Below are 6,048 nucleotides of genomic sequence, written 5' to 3' on the forward strand. Positions count from 1 at the left end.
TCGGCTCCTGTGTCTTTGATCTTATACTTTAAAAAAAAAGAGATTTTCTATTTATTTATTTTTTTGAATTACATTTTTCTTTTTCTTTTTTATTTATTTTAAAGTCAGAGTTACACAAAGAGAGGAGAGGCAGATAGAGAGGTCTTCACTGGTTCACTCCCCAAATAACTGCAATGGCTGGAGCTGCGCCAATCTGAAGCCGGGAGCTTCTTCCAGGTCTCCCACATGGGTGCAGGAGCCCAAGGACTTGGGCCATCTTCTACTGCTTTCCCAGGCCACAGCAGAGAGCTGGACCGGAAGTGGAGCAGCCCGGGACTAGAACCGGCGCCCATAGGGCGTTAACCCACTGCGCCACAGCGCTGGCCCGAGATTTTCTATTTATTTATCTGAGAGACAGAGTTACAGACAGGGAGAGGAAGAAACAGAGAGAAAGGTGGGGACTATGGTGTAGTGGATAAAGCTGCTGCCTGCAGTGCCAGCATCCCATATGGGCGCTGGTTCCAGTCCCGGCTGCTCCACTTCCAATCCAGCTCTCTGCTGTGGCCTGGGAAAGCAGTGGAAGATGGCTCAAGTCATTGGGCCCCTGCACCCATGTGGGAGACCTGGAAGAAACTACTGGCTCCTGGTTTTGGTTCAGTGCAGCTCCGGCTGTTGCAGCCAATTGGGCAGTGAACCATCAGATGGAAGACCTCTCTCTCTCTCTCTCTCTCTCTCTCTCTCTCTTTCTGTCTCTCCTCTCTCTGTGTAACTCTGACTTTCAAATAAATAAATACATCTAAAAAAATTTAAATAGCTGTCCTGTATTTTATCTGGCAACTCTAAAAGCAGTCAAAGACAATGATGAGGCCAGTGCGTGGTGTAGCAGGTGAAGCCGCCACAGCGCCAGCATCCCATATGGGTGCCAGTTTGAGTCCTGGCTGCTCCACTTCTGATCCAGCTCCCTGCTAATGGCCTGGGAAAGCAGTGAAAATGGCCCAAGAACTTGGGCTCCTGTACCTACGTGGGAGACCTGGAAGAAGTTCCTGGCTTAGGACTGGCCTAGTGCTAGCCATAGTGGCCATTTGCGGGGTGAACCAGCGGATGGAAGCTCTTTCCCTCTCTCTCTCCCTCTCTCTCTCTCTCTCTCTCTCTCTCTGTAACTCTGCCTTTCAAATAAATAAATAATCTTGAAAACAAAACAAAAGAATGAGAAAGTGCTTGCCCTGCTGACCGAAGCGCTGTCCGTCTTAGGCTTTCTGAGCTGCAAAATGAAACAGCCCAGGGAGTGGACATTTATTTAGCTCCGCAGCTAAGATGGCCACGTCCCGCTTCGGAGTACTTGGACTTGAGTCTTCGTCCAGCTCCTGACGCCCGCCTCCTGCTGGGGCAGAGCCTGGGGACAGCAGTGGTGGCTCAAGTGCTGGGGTTCCTGCCACGCCCACGGGAGACCTGGATGGAGTCCCCTGCTCCTGGCTTCTGGCCCAGCCCAGCCCCGGCCGTTGCAGACATCTGGGGAGTGACCCAGCAGATGGGGGCTCTGTCTCCGGGTCTGTCTATCCATGTCTCTCTGCTCCCTGCCTCGCGAATAACTGAAAACAGACTCTCTTAATGTGCTTTAAAAGGCCTTGGCCCGGGTAACTGGTAAGTAACAGGAACAGGGCGCTCGCAGTCCTGCCTGGAGGCTGGGCAGGCTGAGCAAGGCACCAGCCTCCATGTCCAGGGAGGACTTCTCCCCAGAGGGCGCCTGCCACGCGGGGACTGCAAAAAGTCCATGGAAAACAGAATTAAAAGATAAATTTACTTCCGTGCAAAAACGTTGGGAATCCACGCGTGGGTTTTTCGTGATGCACATTTCCTGCCCCGGCTCCGCACACTTAACCTCCCGCATTCTAGAAATGCTCCGGGGCCTGACTTGGCCTCATCAGGATCCCTGCAGGGCTCTGACTCCTGACTCAGCTCAGCCGCAGCACCCTGGGCCTGCAGGGGCGGGCGGTGAGTCACAGCCACCGGGCAGCAGCTGTTTGCAGCCCTTCCTGGGAAAGAGGCCCTGGCCGCGGAGCCCCGGGCCTGGGAGGGGTCTAATGCCCCCCTTTCATCTCCCTCCCTGTCCCCCGACCTCCGCTATCATCCAAGAGAGCTTGAATCCGATTTCCTGGATGTGCCAGGCACTGGGCTAGGAACACTGAAAACCTCGTGGCAACTCTGAGCCAGGGCAGACATGGGGGTGTGGATCTGTGTTCCAGAGTGGCCGGTAGGAAGGCTTCCTGGAGGAGGTGTCTTGTGAGCTGGGGAAGGAACGGGCACTCCAGGCAGAGGGCCCAGAGTGAGCTCAGGCCCAGGGAGACGCGAGTGGACTTGAGGTGGCCAGACTCTGAGGACTTGCGGTGTGGACCTGGATCTGGGAGGGGAGGTGGCGAAACAGGGGCTGTTCCAGAAGCTGCTCTGCCGTCTCCTGCGGGGTCTGCGGTGGCTGGTGCTCGGACAACAGCATTTGCCTGAGATTGAAGCGAAGGGATCTCCCGGGCACAGCTGGGCCTCCAGGGGTTTGTCAGTGGGCCCTTGTACCTTTAGTTTGTATGCTATTTTTTCTTTTTTAAAGCTGTTTCGATTCGAAAGGCAGAGGTACAGAGAAAAAGAAAGAGAACGAAAGAGACAATCTCGCATCCATTGGTTCATTCCCCAGATGGCTACAACAGCCAGAGCGGGGCCAGGCCTGAGCCAGGAGACAGGGACTCCACCTTTGGGTGGCAGGGACCCAAGCACCTGGGCCATCTTCCGCTGTTTCCCCGGGCATATCAGTAGGGAGCTGGACCGGAACTGGAGCAGCCGGGACTCGAACTAGCACCCATAGGGGATGCTGGAGCTGAGGTGACTGCTTAACCCGCTGTGCCACGGCGCCGGCCCCTGTCAGTGAGCACAGTGCAGGCCTGAAGGCAGAACCAGGAAGGGCAGCCCCAGGCTCTGTCCTCCAAGAGCTGATGGTCTTGCAGGGGAGAAGGACCGGCCCTGGCAGCAGGCTCCCTCTCCCGTGGATGGCCTCTGGCCCACAGCCGGGGCATGGCAGGGCTGCCGGGGATGCCACGCTGGCGTAGGAAGGGCCTGGAGCCATCTTCCATCTCAGCCCGGTGTTCCAGGCAGTGACGACCCCGTGACAGCAGGGCCCTGTGCTGCTTCCCTGCCACCACGCTGCCCACCCATTTCCTCTGCCTTTGCCATCACGCGGCTGCAAACCTGCTTGAACCTCTTCGTTCCCGATTCAGCATGTCACGGCTGAAGGCGTTATCAGCCACTCCTACTCTAGTATAAATTAATTCTCAGAGTCTGAGAGTGACAGCCGAATGCAAGGTGGAGGAGGGAGCGGTCCCCGGGCTTAGGCTATGCCCTGGGAGCGGCTGGGTGGGGCTTCCCTCCACACCTGGCCCTGGGTCCTGTGTCCAGGTGGCAGCGAGAGGGAGGCATCCAAGGTGGAGGTATGGGGTGAGGTGGGAAGAGCCCGGAATCCAACCGGAGCCCTCCCACCTCCTACCTGCGTGGCCTTAGGCAAGCCATTCACCTCCCCGAGCCTCAGCAGCCTCCCCTGTGCCAAGGCGGTGCGGCCTCCGTGTCTACCTTGCAGGTGCAGGGCCCTTGAGTGCTCCACCCAAGGGTTCTCCTCGTCCAGGGGCCTCAGAACGTGCTGATGGCAAGCCCAGCTCCCTGCGCCCCCCACAGAGAGGCTGCTGGTGGGGGGGGGCAGAGAAAAGGCATCTCTACCAGGCTCCCCACAAGCTCTTGGGGCTCTGCTGCTAGTGCTGGGACCACTCCTCTTTGGAACTTAGGGCCCCTGTGAAAAGCTAGACTGGGGGGCTGGCACTGTGGTGCAGGTTAAGACTCCACCTGGAGCGCCGACATCCCATATGGGCACAAGTTCGGGTCCCGCTGCTCCACTTCCGATCCAGCTCCCTGCTAACGCACTTGGGATGACGGTGGAAGATGGCCCAAGTGCTTGGGCCCTGAACCCATGTGGGAGACCGAGAAGGAGCTCCTGGCTTCTGGCTTTGGCCTGGCCCTGTCCTGGCCATTGAGGCCATTTGGGGATGGAAGGCCTTTCTCTCTCAGCCTCTGGCTCTCCTTCTCTGTAACTCAGAGAGAGAGAGAGAGAGAGAGAGAGAGGGAGAGAGAGAGAGAGAGAGAGAGAGCGCGAGCCAGGAAGGGGCGCTCACGGCAAACTTCCCCTTCCACAGCGATTTCCCTCCCCGCCACCACTGCTGGACAGAGGGTGCCCAGGAAGAGACGAGGGGACGGCATTCAGGGAGGGGGCAGGGCCCTGAGCGCCCTCCAGCAGCACCCGGATCCCCCCCGAAATGCACACGGTCACACGCTTGCCGTGTGCCGGTGCTCGGCGAAGCGCTCCGGGTGAGCCCTCTCGCGGAATCACCCCCCAGCTCCGGGGCACAGGCTGTCAGCACCCCCATAGCAGTAGTCACTGCAGTGGCCCTCGGGGATAGCCACATTCCAGCCCTGGGAGCCTGGGACTCCGCTGTCAGCTCTTAGTGAGCAACGTGGAGTAGCCTGGGTTATCCAGGTGGCCTGCTGCAATCGCAGAGGCCAGAGGGAGGAGGCGGCAGAGGGTCAGAGGTCAGGACACAGCATGATGCATGCAGAGGGTTGGGAGATGGAGGACTGGGATGCCTGTATCACCCATCGGTGTGCCTGGCTTTGAGTCCCAGCTCCCCTCCCGATTCTGGCTTCCTGCTAATGCATACCCTGGGAGGTAGCAGGTGCCTGGTCCTTGCCACCCACGCGGGAGACCTGATGGCATTCCCACGTGCTGTTTGTGGCCTGGCCCAGCCCCGGCTGTTGTAGGCATTTGGGGAGTGAACTAGCAAATGAGAGACCTGTCTGTCTGCCTTTCAAATAAAATTAATTCATTAATTAAAACGTGGGGGGTGGGCCCAGCAGCCCAGGAACAGGGACAGCCTGTGGGACCTGGAAAAGGAAGGAAACAGGTTTCCTCACGGGGCCTCAGAGAACCCCAACTGCCCGCGCCTTGACCGTGGCTTATAGGACTCACGCTGGACCTCTTGTAACAACGGCTGCCAGTGACCACAGAAAATTCACCCCGCACCCCAGGCTCAGGAAGGTGCACTGGTAGGGGTAGGACTCAGTGCAGTCTCTCTCTCTTTTTATTTTAATCTTTTACAAAACGTTCATTTGAGGGGCTGGCATTGTGGCACAGCGGGTTAAGCTGCTATCTGTATCCCATATTGACCCGGTTCAAGTCCTGGCTGCTGCAGCTTCCAATCCAGCTCTCTGCTGTGGCCTGGGAAAGCAAGAGAAGATGGCCCAAGTGTTTGGGCTCCTGCACCTGCATGGGAGACCAGGATGAAGCTCCTGGCTCCTGGCTTCAGGCTGGCCCAACCACAACCTTTTTGGTCATCTGAGGAGTGAACCAATGGATGGAAGATTCTCTCTTTCTCTGTCTCTCTCTGTGTAACTCTTTCAAATAAATAAATAAATATTTTATAAAAATGTCTTAATTTGAAAGGCAAAGTGACACACAGAGAGACAGAGACAGAGAGATCTTCTATCTGCTGGTTCATTCACCAAATGGCCACACTGGCCAGGGCTGGGCCAAGCAAAAGCCAGGAACCTGGAGCTCCATCCGAGTCTCCCCTAAGAGCCATCCTCCATTGCTTTCCCAGGGCATTAGCAGGCGGCTGGATTAGAAGTGGAGCAGCTGGGACTGAACCGGCGCTCCTGTGGGATGCTGGCGTTGCAGGCAGCAGCTTAAGTCCCCACACCACGGCCCCAGATGAATCTTTGTGTCTGCAGACGCTGCATTCAGACCCTGAGCACAGGCTGACCCACAGCCGAGCAGGGTAGGGAGCTGGAGGCGCCAGGTCCGAGGATCCCAAGGAGAAGGAATTTCCATGGGGAAGAGCGGAGGGGAGTGTTGCTGGTTTTGAACATCAGAATCGTTATGGAAGAGAGAAATGTCTGGCCGGCCCAACCCTCGGCGGTTGATGGGAACTGGCTGCTCTGAATTCCCGGAAGACAGAATCTTGAGGCTGGTCCCAGGCTCTGAGG

Source organism: Oryctolagus cuniculus, chromosome 11 (assembly GCF_051225735.1).
Source record: "Oryctolagus cuniculus isolate XC-2025 breed Fujian yellow rabbit chromosome 11, ASM5122573v1, whole genome shotgun sequence".
In the NCBI taxonomy this organism is placed as follows: Eukaryota; Metazoa; Chordata; class Mammalia; order Lagomorpha; family Leporidae; genus Oryctolagus; species Oryctolagus cuniculus.